This window comes from Pseudophryne corroboree, unplaced genomic scaffold, assembly GCF_028390025.1.
Source record: "Pseudophryne corroboree isolate aPseCor3 unplaced genomic scaffold, aPseCor3.hap2 scaffold_415, whole genome shotgun sequence".
NCBI classification, from domain to species: Eukaryota; Metazoa; Chordata; class Amphibia; order Anura; family Myobatrachidae; genus Pseudophryne; species Pseudophryne corroboree.
In genome coordinates this window covers 1-22,091 of record NW_026970049.1, presented here as the reverse complement: position 1 = coordinate 22,091, position 22,091 = coordinate 1, and the positions used below count along the sequence as shown (strand labels likewise).

Below are 22,091 nucleotides of genomic sequence, written 5' to 3'. Positions count from 1 at the left end.
TAGATTTCATTAAGTGATTTTATAAAAAAACAGCTAGGAAGCACAATTTAGCAGTGGGTTGCAGAGAAAAAGAAAAATGCTGGCAGAAAAATCCAATTGAGTGATTAAACAGCTCTTCATTTTCTGGCTTTATTTTTATAACAAATTTGTTCTCTGAAAAGTGTCCACAAAGCCAAGTATCTGATTAACATCTTTGTAGGGATGGTTTTTCACCTATTACTAAATTAAACTTGCTTCATTGGAAAGGCAGCAAGATGCATCCTCATTTCAATATCTACGGAAATAATACAGGTTGACACCAGGAAACATTAACGCCACTGCATCTTTGCTGTTTTCTCATGTGGAAGTCTGTTTAATGTGAAAACAAGGTGATATCTAATTAGCACACAGGTAAGGAATTAAGAACATCTTTATTTAAGGGTGAAGATGTTTCTCACAAAATCGTTGCCCCAATGCATCATTGAAATTCAAGCTGGAAAGATGATTTTAATATATCACTTGTACATTTTGTATTGCTCTTCTGGTGACAATGTAGTTTGTTTTTGTCAATTACCATTTTAATAATCGGGTAAAGAAAATTAATAGGATTTTTGAAAGAAAACAATACTGTCAATATACTATTAAAACAAATTAAAATGGTAAAAGTTATTGTACTTTAAGTAAAAATAAAAGAGCAAAAATATCAATCCCAGTTTTGGATTACTTTAATTAACAAAAAAAATGCATATAGCAGAGGATAGTTTCAATCTGCCTACCTCTGGGTTATGGACCCAGCATGCTTCCATTACAGTACTCTGCTGCACATGTAAGTGCAAGAGATCCTGAAGCACTCACTCATCATGGGAAAGTACCAATGTGTTTCTTCATTGGTTGATGGAAGAAACATCTTACAAAAACTCTCCACATTATTGACTTTTTAAAATGTTTCTAGGAATCGTTCTAGATGAATGCTTATTAGCCTTTGTCAGTATGTTCTTTTGCAAAGTGTCGCTGTGGCGCAATCAGTTAGTGTGTAAGGCTATTAACCAAAAGGTTGGTGATTCAATCCCACCAAGGGACTTAATTGACCTTGTTATCAGATTTTGGTGATCTTTAAGTAGACAAGTCAAAATTTCAAACCCCCTATTATGGTGTAGGGTACCTGGCCTTCTCTAATGTAATCAGAGTTAGATTTGATTCAGTGATTTTATAAAAACAGCTAGGAAGAACAATTTAGCAGTGGGTTGCAGAGAAAAAGAAATATGCTGGCAGAAAAATCCAATTGAGTGATTAAACAGCTCTTCATTTTCTGGCTTTATTTTTATACTAACAAATTTGTTCTCTGAAAAGTGTCCACAAAGCCAAGTCTCTGATTAACACCTTTGTAGGGATGGTTTTTCACCTATTACTAAATTAAACTTGCTTCATTGGAAAGGCAGCAAGATGCATCTTCATTTCAATGTCTACTGAAATAATACAGGTTGACACCAGGAAACATTAACGCCACTGCATCCTTGCTGCTTTCGCATGTGGAAGTCTGTTTAATATGAAAACAAGGTGATATCTAATTAGCACACAGGTAAGGAATTAAGAAAATCTTTATTTAAGGGTGAAGATGTTTCTCACAAAATCGTTGCCCCAATGCATCATTGAAATTCAAGCTGGAAAGATGATTTTAATATATCACTTGTACATTTTGTATTGCTCTTCTGGTGACAATGTAGTTTGTTTTTGTCAATTACCATTTTAATAATCGGGTAAAGAAAATTAAGTGGATTTTTGAAAGAAAACAATACTGTCAATATACTATTAAAACAAATTAAAATGGTAAAAGTTATTGTACTTTAAGTAAAAATAAAAGAGCAAAAATATCAATCCCAGTTTTGGATTACTTTAATTAACAAAAAAAAATGCATATAGCAGAGGATAGTTTCAATCTGCCTACCTCTGGGTTATGGACCCAGCATGCTTCCATTACAGTACTCTGCTGCACATGTAAGTGCAAGAGGTCCTGAAGCACTCACTTATCATGGGAAAGTACCAATGTGTTTCTTCATTGGTTGATGGAAGAAACATCTTACAAAAACTCTCCACATTATTGACTTTTTAAAATGTTTCTAGGAATCGTTCTAGATGAATGCTTATTAGCCTTTGTCAGTATGTACTTTTGCAAAGTGTAGCTGTGGCGCAATCAGTTAGTGTGTAAGGCTATTAACCAAAAGGTTGGTTATTCAATCCCACCCAGGGACTTAATTGACCTTGTTATCAGATTTTGGTGATCTTTAAGTAGACAAGTCAAAATTTCAAACCCCCTGTTATGGTGTAGGGTACCTGGCCTTCTCTGATGTAATCAGAGTTAGATTTGATTCAGTGATTTTATAAAAACAGCTAGGAAGCACAATTTGGCAGTGGGTTGCAGAGAAAAAGAAATATGCTGGCAGAAAAATCCAATTGAGTGATTAAACAGCTCTTCATTTTCTGGCTTTATTTTTATGCTAACTAATTTGTTCTCTGAAAAGTGTCCACAAAGCCAAGTATCTGATTAACATATTTGTAGGGATGGTTTTTCACCTATTACTAAATTAAACTTGCTTCATTGGAAAGGCAGCAAGATGCATCCTCATTTCAATATCTACTGAAATAATACAGGTTGACACCAGGAAACATTAACGCCACTGCATCCTTGCTGCTTTCGCATGTGGAAGTCTGTTTAATGTGAAAACAAGGTGATATCTAATTAGCACACAGGTAAGGAATTAAGAAAATCTTTATTTAAGGGTGAAGATGTTTCTCACAAAATCGTTGCCCCAATGCATCATTGAAATTCAAGCTGGAAAGATGATTTTAATATATCACTTGTACATTTTGTATTGCTCTTATGGTGACAATGTAGTTTGTTTTTGTCAATTACCATTTTAATAATAGGTAAAGAAAATTAAGTGGATTTTTGAAAGAAAACAATACTGTCAATATACTAGTAAAACAAATTAAAATGGTAAAAGTTATTGTACTTTAAGTAAAAATAAAAGCTAAAATATCAATCCCAGTTTTGGATTACTTTAATGAACAAAAAAAAAATTCATATAGCAAAGGATAGTTTCAATCTGCCTACCTCTGGGTTATGGGCCCAGCATGCTTCCATTGCAGTACTCTGCTGCACATGTAAGTGCAAGAGATCCTGAAGCACTCACTCATCATGCGAAAGTACCAATGTGTTTCTTCATTGGTTGCTGGAAGAAACATCTTACAAAAACTCTCCAGATTATTGACTTTTTAAAGTTTTTCTAGGAAACGTTCTAGATGAATGCTTATTAGTCTTTGTCAGTATGTGCTTTTTGCAAAGTGTCTCTGTGGCGCAATCGGTTAGTGTGTTCAGCTATTTATCAAAAGGTTGGTGGTTCAATCCCACCCAGGGACGTAATTGACCTTGTGATCAGATTTTGGTGATATTAAAGTAGACAAGTCAAAATTGCAAACCCCCTCTTATGGTATAGGGTACCTGGCCTTCTCTGATGTAATCAGAGTTAGATTTGATTAAGTGATTTTATAAAAAAACAGCTAGGAAGCACAATTTAGCAGTGGGTTGCAGAGAAAAAGAAAAATGCTGGCAGAAAAATCCAATTGAGTGATTAAACAGCTCTTCATTTTCTGGCTTTATTTTTATGATTACAAATTTGTTCTCTGAAAAGTGTCCACAAAGCCAAGTATCTGATTAACATCTTTGTAGGGATGGTTTTTCACCTATTACTAAATTAAACTTGCTTCATTGGAAAGGCAGCAAGATGCATCCTCTTTTCAATATCTACGGAAATAATACAGGTTGACACCAGGAAACATTAACGCCACTGCATATTTGCTGTTTTCGCATGTGAAAGTCTGTTTAATGTGAAAACAAGGTGATATCTAATTAGCACACAGGTAAGGAATTAAGAAAATCTTTATTTAAGGGTGAAGGTGTTTCTCACAAAATCGTTGCCCCAATGCATCATTGAAATTCAAGCTGGAAAGATGATTTTAATATATCACTTGTACATTTTGTATTGCTCTTCTGGTGACAATGTAGTTTGTTTTTGTCAATTACCATTTTAATAATAGGGTAAAGAAAATTAAGTGGATTTTTGAAAGAAAACAATACTGTCAATATACTATTAAAACAAATTAAAATGGTAAAAGTTATTGTACTTTAAGTAAAAATAAAAGAGCAAAAATATCAATCCCAGTTTTGGATTACTTTAATTAACAAAAAAAAATGCATATAGCAGAGGATAGTTTCAATCTGCCTACCTCTGGGTTATGGGCCCAGCATTTTTCCATTGCAGTACTCTGCTGCACATGTAAGTGCAAGAGCTCCTGAAGCACTCACTCATCATGGGAAAGTACCAATGTGTTTCTTCGTTGGTTGATGGAAGAAACATCTTACAAAAACTCTCCAGATTATTGACTTTTTAAAGTTTTTCTAGGAAACGTTCTAGATGAATGCTTATTAGCCTTTGTCAGTATGTACGTTTGTAAAGTGTCTCTGTGGCGCAATCTGTTAGTGTGTTTGGTTATTAATCAAAGGGTTGGTGGTTCAATCCCACACAGGGATGTAATTGACCTTGTTATCAGATTTTGGTGATCTTTAAGTAGACAAGTCAAAATTTCAAACCCCCTTCTTATGGTGTAGGGTACCTGGCCTACTCTGATGTAATCAGAGTTAGATTTGAATAAGTGATTTTATAAAAAAAACAGCTAGGAAGCACAATTTAGCAGTGGGTTGCAGAGAAAAAGAAATATGCTGGCAGAAAAATCCAATTGAGTGATTAAACAGCTCTTCATTTTCTGGCTTTATTTTTATGCTAACGAATTTGTTCTCTGAAAAGTGTCCACAAAGCCAAGTATCTGATTAACATATTTGTAGGGATGGTTTTTCACCTATTACTAAATTAAACTTGCTTCATTGGAAAGGCAGCAAGATGCATCCTCATTTCAATATCTACTGAAATAATACAGGTTGACACCAGGAAACATTAACGCCACTGCATCCTTGCTGCTTTCTCATGTGGAAGTCTGTTTAATGTGAAAACAAGGTGATATCTAATTAGCACACAGGTAAGGAATTAAGAAAATCTTTATTTAAGGGTGAAGATGTTTCTCACAAAATCGTTGCCCCAATGCATCATTGAAATTCAAGCTGGAAAGATGATTTTAATATATCCCTTGTACATTTTGTATTGCTCTTCTGGTGACAATGTAGTTTGTTTTTGTCAATTACCATTTTAATAATCGGGTAAAGAAAATTAATTGGATTTTTGAAAGAAAACAATACTGTCAATATACTATTAAAACAAATTAAAATGGTAAAAGTTATTGTACTTTAAGTAAAAATAAAAGCTAAAATATCAATCCCAGTTTTGGATTACTTTAATGAACAAAAAAAAAAATGCATATAGCAAAGGATAGTTTCAATCTGCCTACCTCTGGGTTATGTGCCCAGCATGCTTCCATTGCAGTACTCTGCTGCACATGTAAGTGCAAGAGATCCTGAAGCACTCACTCATCATGCGAAAGTACCAATGTGTTTCTTCATTGGTTGCTGGAAGAAACATCTTACAAAAACTCTCCAGATTATTGACTTTTTAAAGTTTTTCTAGGAAACGTTCTAGATGAATGCTTATTAGTCTTTGTCAGTATGGACTTTTCGCAAAGTGTCTCTGTGGCGCAATCGGTTAGTGTGTTCAGCTATTAATCAAAAGGTTGGTGGTTCAATCCCACCCAGGGACGTAATTGACCTTGTTATCAGATTTTGGTGATCTTTAAGTAGACAAGTCAAAATTTCAAACCCCCTGTTATGGTGTAGGGTACCTGGCCTTCTCTGATGTAATCAGAGTTAGATTTGATTCAGTGATTTTATAAAAACAGCTAGGAAGCACAATTTAGCAGTGGGTTGCAGAGAAAAAGAAATATGCTGGCAGAAAAATCCAATTGAGTGATTAAACAGCTCTTCATTTTCTGGCTTTATTTTTATGCTAACAAATTTGTGCTCTGAAAAGTGTCCACAAAGCCAAGTATCTGATTAACACCTTTGTAGGGATGGTTTTTCACCTATTATTAAATTAAACTTGCTTCATTGGAAAGGCAGCAAGTGATGTCATCCAAGCAGTGGGTCAAAGTTGGCTTCAAACCTCGTCTGCTTATGAAAAGAGAAAAGGGGTATGCAGGGCATGGCGGCCTTTTGCGGTGCTTGGATGACCCCTAGTTCGCATTAAATAATGCAGTCGAGTTTCCCACATTTGGGGAAATCACAGGGGTGAGCATACCCAGAATGCAATGAATGAACCGCACCCTGGGAGAACAGTCTTCATGACCATGGTATCTCCTATGCAAAATAAGTATGATTTGGGATAGGGCTGGGGAGGGCCGCTGCTCAGGCACATCTCTGTCAAGTAAAGGAGATTCAACTGAGGCAGCACAAGGGAACTCTCATCTGGGGACAACAACTGCAGGGAGAACACATATTTTCAGATGAACATGGGAGGGCAGAAGGCTGCCTAATACTGAAGCACCCCCAAACAACAAACCAAATGCAACAACTAGTGCAAGCATTCCTGGGGGAAGGCCTGCAGCAGATGGATTTGCATATGGCGATGTCATCCAAGCAGTGGGTCAAAGTTGGCTTCAACCCTCGTCTGCATATGAAAAGAGAAAAGGGGCGTGCAGGGCATGGCGGCCTTTTGCGGCACTTGGATGACCCCTAGTTCGCATTAAACACCTCCACCCTCCGTCGGTGTGGGGCTCATGTTGGCTATGCCCCAGCCCCTGAAGGATTCAAGCTGATTTCTTGCAGCAGCTGGGCACTGTAACAGCTCCAGAGCTGCTCTGTAAGGCAAGTAAAAGGGTGTGGGCCCTGCAGCACTACCTGTAGTTCGCATTGTGCGAGACCCCTAGTTCGCATTAAACACCCCCACCCTCCTTCGGTGTGGGGCTCATGTTGGCCATGCCCCAGCCCCTGAAGCATTCACGCTGATTTCTTGCAGCAGCTGGGCACTGTAACAGCTCAAGAGCTGCTCTATAAGGCAAGTAAAAGGGTGTGGGCCCTGCAGCACTACCTGTAGTTTGCATTGTGCATTGGAAGGCACAAAGTAAGCAGACGGGAGGAGAAGTCAGGATAGTGCACAAGGGTATAGACGGGAGGGGCTCAAGAAAAAAGAAGTGGAAACAGACAGCAAACTAGGCTTCCAATGCACAATGCAAACTACAGGTAGTGCTGCAGGGCCCACACCCTTTTACTTGCCTTACAGAGCAGCTCTGGAGCTGTTTAATCACTCAATTGGATTTTTCTGCCAGCATAATTTTTCTCTTACGTCCTAGAGGATGCTGGGGACTCCGTAAGGATAGACGGGCTCCGCAGGAGACATGGGCACTTTAAGAAAGACTTTAGATCTGGGTGTGCACTGGCTCCTCCCTCTATGCCCCTCCTCCAGACCTCAGTTTACTACTGTGCCCAGAGGAGACTGGGTGCTTTTCAGGGAGCTCTCCTGAGTTTCCTGACAGAAAGTATATTTGTTAGATTTTTTTATTTTCAGGGAGCCTGCTGGCAACAGACTCCCTGCATCGAGGGGCGGAGGGGAGAGATGCACACCTACTTCTGTGAGTTGATAGGCTCTGCTTCTTAGGCTACTGTACAGCATTAGCTCCAGAGGGATCGGTACGCAGGTCTCACCCTCGCCGTCCGTCCCAGAGCCGCGCCGCCGTCCCCCTCGCAGAGCCGGAAGATAGAAGCCGGGTGAGTATGAGAAGAAAAGAAGACTTCAGAGGCGGCGGAAGACTTCATGATCTTCACTGAGGTAACGCACAGCAGTAAAGCTGTGCTCCATTGCTCCAATACACCTCACACACGGCAGTCAGTGTAAGGGTGAAGGGCGCAGGGGGGACGCCCTGGGCAGCAATATAGACCTCTCTATGGCAAAATAAATATATATGCAGCTAGGCACTGTATATATATATAAGAGCCCCCGCCATTTTTTTACTATATTTGAGCGGGACAGAAGCCCGTCGCTGAGGGGGTGGGGCTTCTCCCTCAGCACTCACCAGCGCCATTTTCTCCACAGCACCGCTGAGGGGAAGCTCCACGGACTCTCCCCTGCTTATACCACGGTAGAAAGAGGGTCTTAAAGAAGAGGGGGGCACATAATTAGGCGCATATATATATGGAAATACAGCGCTACTGGGTAAACATAAAATTATTGTGTTTTTTTCCTGGGTCATATAGCGCTGGGGTGTGTGCTGGCATACTCTCTCTCTCTGTCTCTCCAAAGGGCCTTGTTGGGGAACTGTCCTCAGATAAGAGGATTCCCTGAGTGTATGGTGTGTCGGTACACGTGTGTCGACATGTCTGAGGTAGAAGGCTCTCCTAGAGAGGAGCAGGAGCAAATTAATGTGGTGTCTCCATCGACAACGCCGACACCTGACTGGATGGATATGTGGAATGTTTTAAGTGCTAATGTAAACTTATTACACAAGAGATTAGACAAAGCTGAAGCTAGGGAACAGTCAGGGAGTCAACCCATGCCTGTCCCTATGTCGCAGGGACCTTCGGGGTCTCAAAAGCGCCCACTATCCCAAATAGTTGACACAGATACCGACACAGATTCTGACTCCAGTGTCGACTACGATGATGCAAAGTTACAGCCAAAATTGGCTAAATGTATTCGATATATGATTATTGCAATAAAAGATGTTTTGCACATCACAGAGTCCCCTGTCCCTGACACGAGGGTACACATGTATAAGGGAAAGAAACCTGAGATAACCTTTCCCCCCTCACATGAGTTGAACGAATTATGTGAAAAAGCTTGGGAATCTCCAGACAAAAAGCTGCAGATTCCCAAAAGGATTCTTATGGCATATCCTTTCCCGCCAATGGACAGGATACGGTGGGAATCCTCCCCTAGGGTGGATAAAGCATTGACACGCTTATCCAAAAAGGTAGCGCTGCCATCCCAGGATACGGCTACCATCAGGGACCCTGCTGACCGCAAGCAGGAGGTTACCCTAAAGTCCATTTACACACATTCTGGTACCTTACTCAGACCGGCAATTGCGTCGGCCGGGGTTGTAGCGCGGTGGCAGCATGGACAGATACCTTATCAGCAGAGATTGAGACCCTAGATAAGGATGCTATGTTATTGACCATAGGGCATATAAAAGATGCTGTCCTATATATGAGAGATGCTCAAAGTGACATTAGTCTACTGGGTTCTAGAATAAACGCTATGTCGATTTCTGCTAGACGAGTCCTATGGACCCGGCAATGGACAGGTGATGCCGACTCAAAAAGGCATATGGAGGTTTTACCTTACAGGGGTGAGGAATTGTTTGGGAAAGGTCTCTCGGACCTAGTCTCCACAGCTACAGCTGGTAAATCAAATTTTTTGCCTTATATTCCCTCACAGCCTAAGAAAGCACCACATTATCAAATGCAGTCCTTTCGATCACAGAGAAACAAGAAAGTACGAGGTGCGTCCTTTCTTGCCAGAGGTAAGGGCAGAGGGAAGAAGCTGCACAACACAGCTAGTTCCCAGGAACAGAAGTCCTCCCCGGCCTCTACAAAATCCACCGCATGACGCTGGGGCTCCGCTAAAGGAGTCCGCCCAGTTGAGGGCACGTCTTCGAGTTTTCAGCCACATCTGGGTTCATTCGCAGGTGGATCCCTAGGCAATAGAAATTGTTTCTCAGGGTTACAAGCTGAAATTCGAAGAGGTGCCTCCTCGCCGGTTTTTCAAATCGGCCCTACCATCTTCTCCCCAGGAAAGGGAGATAGTATTAAATGCAATTCACAAATTGTATCTTCAACATATGCAGATGAGGGTTCCAGCCAACTTTGGCCCACTGCTTGGATGACATCACCGTATGTAAATCCGTCTTCTGCAGACCTTCTCCCAGGAATGCTTGTACTAGTTGTTGCATTTGGTTTGTTGTTTGGGCGTGCTTCAGTATTAGGCAGCCTTCTGCCCTCCCATGTTCATCTGAAAATATGTGTTCTCCCGGCAGTTGTTGTCCCCAGATGAGAGTTCCCTTGTGCTGCCTCAGTTGAATCTCCTTTACTTGACAGAGATGTGCCTGAGCAGCGGCCCTCCCCAGCCCTATCTCAAATCATACTTATTTTGCATAGGAGATACCATGGTCATAAAGATTGTTCTCCCAGGGTGAGGTTCATTCATTGCATTCTGGGTATGCTGACCCCTGTGATTTCCCCAAATGTGGGAAACTCAACTGCATTATTTGTGGTAGTGGGGCACTGTGTTTGTGTTTTCCTCTTGTCAGCTCTGGTAAAAGTCAGATTTCTTTGTCTCAGATCTTCCTCTAGCCTTGTTCTTCTTTCGAGAGTTCCATTGTGCTGCCTCAGTTTGATCTCCTTCACTTGACAGGGGGGTACCCGAGCAGCGACCCTCCCCAGCTCTAGCCCAACTCCTACATACCTGCCAGGTGAGATACTATGATCATGAAGGTGCTTCTCCCAGGGCAAGGCTCACCCATTGCACTCTGGGTGTGCTGCTCCTGCGATTTCCCCAAATGTGGGAAACTTGACTGCATAATTTGTGTTTCCCCTGGTCGGCTCTCGTATAATTCAGATCTCTTTGTCTCAGGTCTCTCTCCAGCCTAGTTTGCTGTCTGTTTCCACTTCTGTTTTCTTGAGCCGCTCCCTTCTATGCCCTTGCGCACTATCCTGACTTCTCCCGTCTGCTTACTTTGTGCCTTCCAACGCACAATGCGAACTACAGGTAGTGCTGCAGGGCCCACACCCTTTTACTTGCCGTACAGAGCAGCTCTGGAGCTGTTACAGTGCCCAGCTGCTGCAAGAAATCAGCTTGAATGCTTCAGGGGCTGGGGCATAGCCAACATGAGCCCCACACCGAAGGAGGGTGGAGGTATTTAATGCGAACTAGGGGTCATCCAAGCACCGCAAAAGGCCGCCATGCCCTGCATAACCCTTTTCTCTTTTCATATGCAGATGAGGGTTCCAGCCAACTTTGGCCCACTGCTTGGATGACATCACCGTATGCAAATCCGTCTTCTGCAGACCTTCTCCCAGGAATGCTTTTACTAGTTGTTACATTTGGTTTGTTGTTTGGGGGTGCTTCAGTATTAGGCAGCCTTCTGCCCTCCCATGTTCATCTGAAAATATGTGTTCTCCCTGCAGTTGTTGTCCCCAGATGAGAGTTCCCTTGTGCTGCCTCAGTTGAATCTCCTTTACTTGACAGAGATGTGCCTGAGCAGCGGCCCTCCCCAGCCCTATCCCAAATCATACTTATTTTGCATAGGAGTTTCCATGGTCATGAAGATTGTTCTCCCAGGGTGAGGTTCATTCATTGCATTCTGGGTATGCTGACCCCTGTGATTTCCCCAAATGTGGGAAACTCGACTGCATTAATTGTGGTAGTGGGGGACTGTGTTTGTGCTTTCCTCTGGTCAGCTCTGGTAAAAGACAGATTTCTTTGTCTCAGATCTTCCTCTAGCCTTGTTCTTTTTTCGAGAGTTTCCTTGTGCTGCCTCAGTTGGATCTCCTTCACTTGACAGGGGGGTGCCCGAGCAGCGACCCTCCCCATCTCTAGCCCAACTCCTACTTACCTGCCAGGTGAGATACTATGATCATGAAGGTGCTTCTCCCAGGGCAAGGCTCACCCATTGCACTCTGGGTGTGCTGCTCCTACGATTTCCCCAAATGTGGGACACTTGACTGCATAATTTGTGTTTCCTCTAGTCGGCTACTCGTATAATTCAGATCTCTTTGTCTCAGGTCTCTCTCCAGCCTAGTTTGCTGTCTGTTTCCACTTCTCTTTTCTTGAGCCGCTGCCTTCTATGCCCTTGTGCACTCTCCTGACTTCTCCTGTCTGCTTACTTTGTGCCTTCCAACGCACAATGCAAACTACAGGTAGTGCTGCAGGGCCCACACCCTTTTACTTGCCTTTCAGAGCAGCTCTGGAGCTGTTACAGTGCCCAGCTGCTGCAAGAAATCAGCTTGAATGCTTCAGGGGCTGGGGCATAGCCAACATGAGCCCCACACCGACGGAGGGTGGAGGTGTTTAATGCGAACTAAGGGTCATCCAAGCGCCGCAAAAGGCCGCCATGCCCTGCATACCCCTTTTCTCTTTTCATATGCAGATGAGGGTTCCAGCCAACTTTGGCCCACTGCTTGGATGACATCACCGTATGCAAATCCGTCTTCTGCAGACCTTCCCCCAGGAATGCTTGTACTAGTTGTTGCATTTGGTTTGTTGTTTGGGGTGCATTAGGCAGCCTTCTGCTCTCCCATGTTCATCTGAAAATATGTGTTCTCCCTGCAGTTGTTGTCCCCAGATGAGAGTTCCCTTGTGCTGCCTCAGTTGAATCTCCTTTACTTGACAGAGATGTGCCTGAGCAGCGGCCCTCCCCAGCCCTATCCCAAATCATACTTATTTTGCATAGGAGATACCATGGTCATGAAGATTGTTCTCCCAGGGTGAGGTTCATTCATTGCATTCTGGGTATGCTGACCCCTGTGATTTCCCCAAATGTGGGAAACTCGACTGCATTATTTGTGGTAGTGGGGGACTGTGTTTGTGCTTTCCTCTGGTCAGCTCTGGTAAAAGTCAGATTTCTGTGTCTCAGATCTTCCTCTAGCCTTGTTTTTTTTCGAGAGTTTCCTTGTGCTGCCTCAGTTGGATCTCCTTCACTTGACAGGGGGGTATCCGAGCAGCGACCCTCCCCAGCTCAAGCCCAACTCCTACTTACCTGCCAAGTGAGATACTATGATCAGGAAGGTGCTTCTACCAGGGCAAGGCTCACCCATTGCACTCTGGGTGTGCTGCTCCTACGATTTCCCCAAATGTGGGACACTTGACTGCATAATTTGTGTTTCCTCTGATCGGCTACTCGTATAATTCAGATCTCTTTGTCTCAGGTCTCTCTCCAGCCTAGTTTGCTGTCTGTTTCCACTTCTCTTTTCTTGAGCCCCTGCCTTCTATGCCCTTGTGCACTCTCCTGACTTCTCCTGTCTGCTTACTTTGTGCCTTCCAACGCACAATGCAAACTACAGGTAGTGCTGCAGGGCCAACACCCTTTTACTTGCCTTACAGAGCAGCTCTGGAGCTGTTACAGTGCCCAGCTGCTGCAAGAAATCAGCTTGAATGCTTCAGGGGCTGGGGCATAGCCAACATGAGCAGCAAGATGCAGCACTGGACTAATAGTAATGTACTGTTGTATGCTGAGCACCACAATGCAGCACAAGACAATGAGCAGTGATACTGAGCACTGATGAGGATACTACAGAGAACTGACACTGAGCAGGAGAGACACACTACTAGTATTACTGAGCAGCAATAAGTAACCACTGATACTGGGCACTGATATTGAGATTTCCACTGAGAGAACATAGCCACGTCCTCTCCGCTCTCTCTTCAATGCACGAGTAAAAATGGCGGCAACGCGCAGCTCTTTATATGGAATCCGAATCTCGCGAGAATCCGACAGCGGGATGAAGACATTTTCCCTTGTTCAGGTTTTCCGAGTCAGGCGGGAACAACCGAGCCTGCCTCGGACCAGTGTAAACCACGTGGAGTTCGTCGGGAATTCGGTTCTCGGAGAACCGAACCCGCTCCTCTATATATACTATATTACTATGTTACTGTAGTATACAGAACACCACAATGCAATGAGCAGTGATAGTGAGCACTGATGAGGATACTAGAACTGACACTGAGCAGCAAGATGCAGCACTGGACTATTAGTAATGTACTGTAGTATGCTGAGCACCACAATGCAGCACAAGACAATGAGCAGTGATACTGAGCACTGATGAGGATACTACTGAGAACTGACACTGAGCAGGAGAGACACACTACTAGTATTACTGAGCAGCAATAAGTAACCACTGATACTGAGCACTGATATTGAGATTTCCACTGAGAGAACATAGCCACGTCCTCTCCGCTCTCTCTTCAATGCACGAGTAAAAATGGCAGCAACGCGCAGCTCTTTATATGTTACAGTGCCCAGCTGCTGCAAGAAATCAGCTTGAATGCTTCAGGGGATGGGGCATGGCCAACATGAGCCCCACACCAAAGGAGGGTGGGGGTGTTTAATGCAAACTAGGGGTCATCCAAGCACTGCAAAAGGCCGCCATGCCCTGCATGCCCCTTTTCTCTATGGAATCCGAATCAGCATGAATGCTTCAGGGGATGGGGCATGGCCAACATGAGCCCCACACCAAAGGAGGGTGGGGGTGTTTAATGCGAACTAGGGGTCATCCAAGCACTGCAAAAGGCCGCCATGCCCTGCATGCCCCTTTTCTCTTTTTATATGCAGATGAGGGTTCCAGCCAACTTTGGCCCACTGCTTGGATGACATCACCGTATGCAAATCCTTCTGCTGCAGACCTTCCCCCAGGAATGCTTGTACTAGTTGTTGGATATGGTTTGATATTTGATGGTGCTTCAGTATTAGGCAGCCTTCCGCCCTCCCATGTTCATCTGAAAAGATGTGGTCTCCCTGCAGTTGTTGTCCCCAGACGAGAGTTCCCTTGTGCTTCCTCAGTTGAATCTCCTTAACTTGACGGGGGAGGGGCTGCCCGAGCTGCCACCCTCCCCAGCCCTATCCCAACTCATACTTATTTTACATATTAGATCTCTTGATCATGAAGATTGTTCTCACAGGGTGAGGTTCATCCATTATATTTTAAAATAGGAAGGTACAAATTACATATTTGAATTGCATCTATGTGCTGGATTCAAATGTCCCCCCCCCTTCCTTTCTCAATTGTGCCCGTCAGCAGCTATTCTAAGGTTGCTGCCAATGGGTGTGACACATTCATTTCTTCTGTGGGGTACACTGGACTCCACAAGGATTCACATTGGGGTGTAGAGTAGGATCTTGATCTGAGGCACCAACCGGCTCAAAGCTTTTGACTGTTCCCAAGAAGCTCAGTGCATTCTCCTCTATAACCCCGCTTCCATGAACAGGGAGCTCAGTTTGTAGTTGGTGCCTTCAGTAGCAGGCCAATTAACAGGGGCCTGCCTCAGGCAGCCTATTCTTAGCTATTAATTTTGACAAGAAAAGAAGAACTTGTTTTATGAGAATCTACAAGGGCTGCAGCAGGCTAGGTCTAATAGACATCTTTACTGCAGCTTCATCACTCCCAGCGGCGCTGTATACTCCCGTGCCCTGGTTGCTGGGTCACTGCAGCGGAGGCTCCGGTTTCATCCTAAGGTCAGTCACACACACACCACCCTTCCGGATCACGAGGCCGCTGATGAAGGGGAGCGAGGCCGTAGGGGGTGGGCCGTGTGCGCACTGCGGTGGACACTGATTACTGGGCAGCCGCTCCACTAGCCACCAGGTACAGTTAAGGAGCACAGGTCTGGGGGTTTTTCTCCTATATTAACCCAATTTTGTACTGCCCGCAGCGCATTGTGATAGGTAATAGGGCCTGATTCAGGTTGGATTGCAATCACAATAAGCGATCCAACTGCAAAAATTGCTAAGAGCATACGCATGTGCCTGCATTTTCTGCGGCACCCCGCAGAGAATGTGATCGCCTCTGCCTGTCAATCGGGGCGGGGAAGGGGGGGAGAGGTGGGTCAGCAACACTCCATTTCCAAGTCAGGGATGGAGCGGTGCGGGGGCAAGGCTTCAAAATGGGGTCTGCAACGGAGGAGACACAGGGGGCGTGGTCACAGCGGCTGTATGACATCACATTCAGCCGCTGTGATCACAAAAATGGTGGCGGCTTCCTGCGCGCACATACAGTCTGCACCAGCAGGAGCCTACACCATTTTTTATGATCACGCTGAACTGCAGTGTTACTGCAATTACAGCATGGTCAAGAAGGGAGGCGTCATGCTGGGTGGCCATGCCCTGTCACTATGCAGGAGCCAGCACCGCTCACACACTAGTCCCCGGGTGCAGCCCCCAACCCCCGGGACACCCGGAGCAACAAAATGTAGATTCAGGCCACCAGGCCACGCCCCTACCTATGAAACCATGCCTCCTTTTTACCATTGCGCTGCTTATCTGCGCGCACTGCATTACAATCTCCCTCGCCACCTCTCTGGGTGTCACCAGTGATAGTGACACCTCTGCCATGCTTGTAGCAGCTGGTCCTAAGATCTACGCCTCACACCCTGAGTGTTTGCCCTTGTGACTTGTTGATCATCATAGCGAAGCAGATGCTTACAGAAAACTGCAGGGGCTTAGATTGAAAATAAAAAAAATTGATGGGTATAAGGTAGAGAGGAGCGGGTTCGGTTCTCCGAGAACCGAATTCCCCACGAACTCCACGTGGTTTACACTGGTCCGAGGCAGGCTCAGTTGTTCCCGCCTGACTCGGAAAACCTGAACAAGGGAAAATGTCATCATCCCGCTGTCGGATTCTTGCGAGATTCGGATTCCATAGAGAAAAGGGGCATGCAGGGCATGGCGGCCTTTTGCAGTGCTTGGATGACCCCTTGTTCGCATTAAACACCCCCACCCTCCTTTGGTGTGGGGCTCATGTTGGCCATGCCCCATCCCCTGAAGCATTCAAGCTGATTTCTTGCAGCAGCTGGGCACTGTAACAGCTCCAGAGCTGCTCTGTAAGGCAAGTAAAAGGGTGTGGGCCCTGCAGCACCACCTGTAGTTCGCATTGTGCGTTGGAAGGCACAAAGTAAGCAGACGGGAGGAGAAGTCAGGATAGTACACAAGGGCATCCTTTTCTCTTAGTCCGTAGAGGATGCTGGGGTCACATTAAGAACCATGGGGTATAGACGGGATCCGCAAGAGACATGGGCACTTTAAGACTTTCAAAGGGTGTGAACTGGCTCCTCCCTCTATGCCCCTCCTCCAGACTCCAGTTATAGGAACTGTGCCCAGGGAGACGGACATTTCGAGGAAAGGATTTATAGTTAAACTAAGGTGAGCATCTTACCAGCTCACACCTTAAGCATGCCGCAGAACGTGGCATTCAACAGAACACAAGCCAACGGCATGAACAATTGCAGCAAAAAGCTGACCAGAACCGTAACACAACATGTGTATAACCACAAGTAATAACTGCAGACACAGTATGGACTGGGACGGGTGCCCAGCATCCTCTACGTACTAAGAGAAAAGGATTTACCGGTAGGTATTAAAATCCTATTTTCTCATACGACCTAGAGGATGCTGGGGTCACATTAAGAACCATGGGGTTATACCAAAGCTCTTGAACGGGTGGGAGAGTGCGTACGACTCTGCAGCACCGAATGACCCAACTTGAGGTTATCATCAGCCAAGGTATCAAACTTGTAAAACTTAGCAAAAGTGTTTACTAAATAGCTGCTCGGCAAAGTTGCAATGCCGAGACTCCCCGACCAGCTGCCCAGGATGAACCCACCTTTCTAGTAGAATGGGTCTTCACCTAATTCAGTAACGGCAATCCTGCCGTGGAATGAGCATGCTGAATCTTACCACAGATCCAGCGCATAATGGTCTGCATGGAAGCAGGACACCCAATCATGTTGGGAGCATACAGGACAAACAGAGCCTCTGTTTTCCTAATCTGAACCGTTCTGGTGACATAAATTTTCAAAGTTCTGACCACAGCCAGAGACTTTGACTCAACGAAGGTGTCAGTGGCCAAAGGCACCATGTGGAAAGATGAACCACCTTCGGCAGAAATTGTTGACGTGTCCTCAATTCTGCTCTATCTTCATGAAAGATCAAATAAAGGCTCTTGTGATACTGCATGGTTTGTACTGTTTTCCATGTGCTCCCAGATCTTTCAAGCAAGTAGCATGGTCAAGAAAGTTCTGTTTGAAAAGAAACAAACATTTACTGTCATTGTTATGCAAATAAACTTACATTAAAGCTAACAAGAAAGCACACTCGTTCTGTCTTTAAACTGATAAAAGAAACCCCAATAATATGGGGCATGCAAAAATTGAGATAAAACTCAGTTTTGCTCCTCTCCACGGAAATCTTTAATAAAAGGCGAAATATTTGTTAGTTCTGAAGAGAAACCAGAGCATGACCAAGATTCCACCTGTCGCCTGAGTGCCATGCCAGCAGTTCTCATTCAGCTCAAAGTGAGCACCCAATTTGAATGAAAGAAAGCAGATTTCTCACCAGGCTTCCCCTTGCTATAAACATGGTTTGTACTCTTTTCCATGTGCTCCCAGATCTTTCAAACAATTAGTGTGGTCAAGAAAGTTCTGTTTGAAAAGAAACAAACATTTACTGTAATTTCTATGCAAATGAGCTTACATTAAAGCACACTCGTTCTATCTTTAAACCAATAAAATAAAACCCCAATAAGATGGGGCATGCAAAAATTGAGATAAAACTCAGTTTTGCTCCTCTCCACGGAAATCTTTAGTAAAAGGCGAAAGATTTGTTCGTTCTGAAGAGAAACCACAGCATGACCAAGATTCTACCTGTCGCCTGAGTGCCATGCCAGCAGTCCTCATTCAGCTCAAAGTGAGCACCCAATTTGAAAGAAAGAAAGCAGATTTCTCACCAGGCTTCCCCTTGCTATAAACATGGTTTGTACTCTTTTCCATGTGCTCCCAGATCTTTCAAGCAATTAGTATAGTCAAGAAAGTTCTGTTTGAAAAGAAACAAACATTTACTGTCATTTCTACGCAAATGAGCTTACATTAAAGCACACTCGTTCTATCTTTAAACTGATAAAAGAAACCCCAATAAGACGGGGCATGCAAAAATTGAGATAAAACTCAGTTTTGCTCCTCTCCACGGAAATCTTTAGTAAAAGGCGAAAGATTTGTTCGTTCTGAAGAGAAACCAGAGCATGACCAAGATTCCACCTGTCGCCTGAGTGCCATGCCAGCAGTCCTCATTCAGCTCAAAGTGAGCACCCAATTTGAAAGAAAGAAAGCAGATTTCTCACCAGGCTTCCCCTTGCTATAAGCATGGTTTGTACTCTTTTCCATGTGCTCCCAGATCTTTCAAGCAATTAGTATGGTCAAGAAAGTTCTGCTTGAAAAGAAACAGACATTTATTGTCATTGTTATGCAAATATACTTACATTAAAGCTAACAAGAAAGCACACTCGTTCTGTCTTTAATCCGATAAAAGAAACCCCAATAATATGGGACATGCAAAAATTGAGATAAAACTCAGTTTTGCTCCTCTCCACGGAAATCTTTAGTAAAAGGCGAAAGATTTGTTCGTTCTGAAGAGAAACCAGAGCATGACCAAGATTCCACCTGTCGCCTGAGTGCCGTGCCAGCAGTCCTCATTCAGATCAAAGTGAGCGCCCAATTTGAAAGAAAGCAGATTTCTCACCTGTCTTCTCCTTGCTATAAGCATGGTTTGTACTGTATTCCATGTGCTCCCAGATCTTTCAAGCAAGTAGCATGGTCAAGAAAGTTCTGTTTGAAAAGAAACAAACATTTACTGTCATTTCTATGCAAATGAGCTTACATTAAAGCACACTCATTCTATCTTTAAACCGATAAAAGAAACCCCAAAAAGATGGGGCATGCAAAAATTGAGATAAAACTCGGTTTTGCTCCTCTCCACGGAAATCTTTAGTAAAAGGCGAAAGATTTGTTCGTTCTGAAGAGAAACCAGAGCATGACCAAGATTTTTATCTGAAAATATGTGTTCTCCCTGCAGTTGTTGTCCCCAGATGAGAGTTCCCTTGTGCTGCCTCAGTTGAATCTCCTTTACTTGACAGGGGGATGCTCGAGCAGCGACCCTCCCCAGCTCTAGCCCAACTCCTACTTACCTGCCAGGTGAGATACTATGATCATGAAGGTGCTTCTCCCAGGGCAAGGCTCACCCATTGCACTCTGGGTGTGCTGCTTCTGCGATTTCCCCAAATGTGGGAAACTTGACTGCATAATTTGTGTTTCCCCTGGTCGGCTCTCGTATAATTCAGATCTCTTTGTCTCAGGTCTCTCTCCAGCCTAGTTTGCTGTCTGTTTCTACTTCTCTTTTCTTGAGCCGCTCCCTTCTATGCCCTTGCGCACTATCCTGACTTCTCCCGTCTGCTTACTTTGTGCCTTCCAACGCACAATGCAAACTACAGGTAGTGCTGCAGGACCCACACCCTTTTACTTGCCTTACAGAGCGTCTCTGGAGCAGTTACAGTGCCCAGCTGCTGCAAGAAATCAGCTTGAATGCTTCAGGGGCTGGGGAATAGCCAACATGAGCCCCACACCGAAGGAGGGTGGAGGTGTGTAATGCGAACTAGGGGTCATCCAAGCGCCGCAAAAGGCCGCCATGCCCTGCACGCCCCTTGTCTCTTTTCATATGCAGACGAGGGTTGAAGCCAACTTTGACCCACTGTTTGGATGACATCACCATATGCAAATCCATCTGCTGCAGGCCTTCCCCCAGGAATGCTTGCACTAGTTGTTGCATTTGGTTTGTTGTTTGGGGGTGCTTCAGTATTAGGCAGCCTTCTGCCCTCCCATGTTCATCTGAAAATATATGTTCTCCCTGCAGTTGTTGTCCCCAGATGAGAGTTCCCTTGTGCTGCCTCAGTTGAATCTCCTTTACTTGACAGAGATGTGCCTGAGCAGCGGCCCTCCCCAGCCCTATCCCAAATCATACTTATTTTGCATAGGCGATACCATGGTCATGAAGATTGTTCTCCCAGGGTGAGGTTCATTCATTGCATTCTGGGTATGCTGACCCCTGTGATTTCCCCAAATGTGGGAAACTCGACTGCATTATTTGTGGTAGTGGGGGACTGTGTTTGTGCTTTCCTCTGGTCAGCTCTGGTAAAAATCAGATTTCTTTATCTCAGATCTTCCTCTAGCCTTGTTCTTCTTTCGAGAGTTCCCTTGTGCTGCCTCAGTTGGATCTCTTTCACTTGACAGGGGGGTGCCCGAGCAGCGACCCTCCCCAGCTCTAGCCCAACTCCTACTTACCTGCCAGGTGAGATACTATGATCATGAAGGTGCTTCTCCCAGGGCAAGGCTCACCCATTGCACTCTGGTTGTGCTGCCCCTGTGATTTCCCCAAATGTGGGAAACTTGACTGCATAATTTGTGTTTCCCTTGGTCGGCTCTCGTATAATTCAGATCTCTTTGTCTCAGGTCTATCTCCAGCCTAGTTTGCTGTCTGTTTCCACTTCTCTTTTCTTGAGCCGCTCCCTTCTATGCCCTTGCGCACTATCCTGACTTCTCCCGTCTGCTTACTTCGTGCCTTCCAACGCACAATGCAAACTACAGGTAGTGCTGCAGGGCCCACACCCTTTTACTTGCCTTACAGAGCAGCTCTGGAGCAGTTACAGTGCCCAGCTGCTGCAAGAAATCAGCTTGAATGCTTCAGGGGCTGGGGCATAGCCAACATGAGCCCCACACCGAAGGAGGGTGGAGGTGTGTAATGCTAACTAGGGGTCATCCAAGCGCCGCAAAAGGCCGCCATGCCCTGCACGCCCCTTTTCTCTTTTCATATGCAGACGAGGGTTGAAGCCAACTTTGACCCACTGCTTGGATGGCATCACCATATGCAAATCCATCTGCTGCAGGCCTTCCCCCAGGAATGCTTGCACTAGTTGTAGCATTTGGTTTGTTGTTTGGGGGTGCTTCAGTATTAGGCAGCCTTCTGCCCTCCCATGTTCATCTGAAAATATGTGTTCTCCCTGCAGTTGTTGTCCCCAGATGAGAGTTCCCTTGTGCTGCCTCAGTTGAATCTCCTTTACTTGACAGAGATGTGCCTGAGCAGCGGCCCTCCCCAGCCCTATCCCAAATCATACTTATTTTGCATAGGAGAGACCATGGTCTTGAAGATTGTTCTCCCAGGGTGAGGTTCATTCATTGCATTCTGGGTATGCTGACCCCTGTGATTTCCCCAAATGTGGGAAACTCAACTGCATTATTTGTGGTAGTGGGGGACTGTGTTTGTGCTTTCCTCTGGTCAGCTCTGGTAAAAGTCAGATTTCTTTGTTTCAGTTCTTCCTCTAGCCTTGTTCTTCTTTCGAGAGTTCCCTTGTGCTGCCTCAGTTGGATCTCCTTCACTTGACAGGGGGGTGCCCGAGCAGCGACCCTCCCCAGCTCTAGCCCAACTTCTACTTACCTGCCAGGTGAGATACTATAATCATGAAGGTGCTTCTCCCAGGGCAAGGCTCACCCATTGCACTCTGGATTTGCTGCCCCTGCGATTTC

The 22,091-nt window shown here is 44.8% G+C and overlaps 15 non-coding genes and 1 pseudogene across 15 annotated transcripts; 10 read left to right on the top strand and 6 right to left on the bottom strand.

Moving 5' to 3' along the window:
• Positions 1 to 6,175: 6,175 nt before the first annotated feature.
• On the bottom strand, positions 6,176 to 6,354 carry LOC135025436 (U1 spliceosomal RNA; annotated as a pseudogene).
• A 3,761-nt stretch (positions 6,355 to 10,115) lies between these two features.
• Positions 10,116 to 10,279, top strand: LOC135025254 (U1 spliceosomal RNA). Its single transcript, XR_010222038.1, has one exon. It is a non-coding gene; the product is annotated as a U1 spliceosomal RNA (small nuclear RNA).
• Positions 10,280 to 10,431: 152 nt separating this feature from the next.
• LOC135025367 (U1 spliceosomal RNA) lies at positions 10,432 to 10,594 on the top strand. The gene has a single exon (XR_010222149.1). It is a non-coding gene; the product is annotated as a U1 spliceosomal RNA (small nuclear RNA).
• A 671-nt stretch (positions 10,595 to 11,265) lies between these two features.
• On the top strand, positions 11,266 to 11,429 carry LOC135025259 (U1 spliceosomal RNA). The gene has a single exon (XR_010222043.1). It is a non-coding gene; the product is annotated as a U1 spliceosomal RNA (small nuclear RNA).
• Positions 11,430 to 11,581: 152 nt separating this feature from the next.
• On the top strand, positions 11,582 to 11,745 carry LOC135025371 (U1 spliceosomal RNA). Its single transcript, XR_010222152.1, has one exon. It is a non-coding gene; the product is annotated as a U1 spliceosomal RNA (small nuclear RNA).
• A 664-nt stretch (positions 11,746 to 12,409) lies between these two features.
• Positions 12,410 to 12,573, top strand: LOC135025249 (U1 spliceosomal RNA). Its single transcript, XR_010222033.1, has one exon. It is a non-coding gene; the product is annotated as a U1 spliceosomal RNA (small nuclear RNA).
• Positions 12,574 to 12,724: 151 nt separating this feature from the next.
• Positions 12,725 to 12,888, top strand: LOC135025413 (U1 spliceosomal RNA). Its single transcript, XR_010222176.1, has one exon. It is a non-coding gene; the product is annotated as a U1 spliceosomal RNA (small nuclear RNA).
• Positions 12,889 to 17,865: 4,977 nt separating this feature from the next.
• Positions 17,866 to 17,981, bottom strand: LOC135025450 (U5 spliceosomal RNA). The gene has a single exon (XR_010222199.1). It is a non-coding gene; the product is annotated as a U5 spliceosomal RNA (small nuclear RNA).
• A 275-nt stretch (positions 17,982 to 18,256) lies between these two features.
• On the bottom strand, positions 18,257 to 18,372 carry LOC135025445 (U5 spliceosomal RNA). Its single transcript, XR_010222194.1, has one exon. It is a non-coding gene; the product is annotated as a U5 spliceosomal RNA (small nuclear RNA).
• A 274-nt stretch (positions 18,373 to 18,646) lies between these two features.
• Positions 18,647 to 18,762, bottom strand: LOC135025443 (U5 spliceosomal RNA). The gene has a single exon (XR_010222192.1). It is a non-coding gene; the product is annotated as a U5 spliceosomal RNA (small nuclear RNA).
• Positions 18,763 to 19,048: 286 nt separating this feature from the next.
• Positions 19,049 to 19,164, bottom strand: LOC135025444 (U5 spliceosomal RNA). The gene has a single exon (XR_010222193.1). It is a non-coding gene; the product is annotated as a U5 spliceosomal RNA (small nuclear RNA).
• Positions 19,165 to 19,434: 270 nt separating this feature from the next.
• LOC135025440 (U5 spliceosomal RNA) lies at positions 19,435 to 19,550 on the bottom strand. The gene has a single exon (XR_010222189.1). It is a non-coding gene; the product is annotated as a U5 spliceosomal RNA (small nuclear RNA).
• Positions 19,551 to 19,694: 144 nt separating this feature from the next.
• On the top strand, positions 19,695 to 19,857 carry LOC135025360 (U1 spliceosomal RNA). Its single transcript, XR_010222142.1, has one exon. It is a non-coding gene; the product is annotated as a U1 spliceosomal RNA (small nuclear RNA).
• Positions 19,858 to 20,528: 671 nt separating this feature from the next.
• Positions 20,529 to 20,692, top strand: LOC135025248 (U1 spliceosomal RNA). Its single transcript, XR_010222032.1, has one exon. It is a non-coding gene; the product is annotated as a U1 spliceosomal RNA (small nuclear RNA).
• Positions 20,693 to 20,844: 152 nt separating this feature from the next.
• Positions 20,845 to 21,007, top strand: LOC135025402 (U1 spliceosomal RNA). Its single transcript, XR_010222168.1, has one exon. It is a non-coding gene; the product is annotated as a U1 spliceosomal RNA (small nuclear RNA).
• Positions 21,008 to 21,678: 671 nt separating this feature from the next.
• Positions 21,679 to 21,842, top strand: LOC135025472 (U1 spliceosomal RNA). The gene has a single exon (XR_010222221.1). It is a non-coding gene; the product is annotated as a U1 spliceosomal RNA (small nuclear RNA).
• Positions 21,843 to 22,091: the final 249 nt, after the last annotated feature.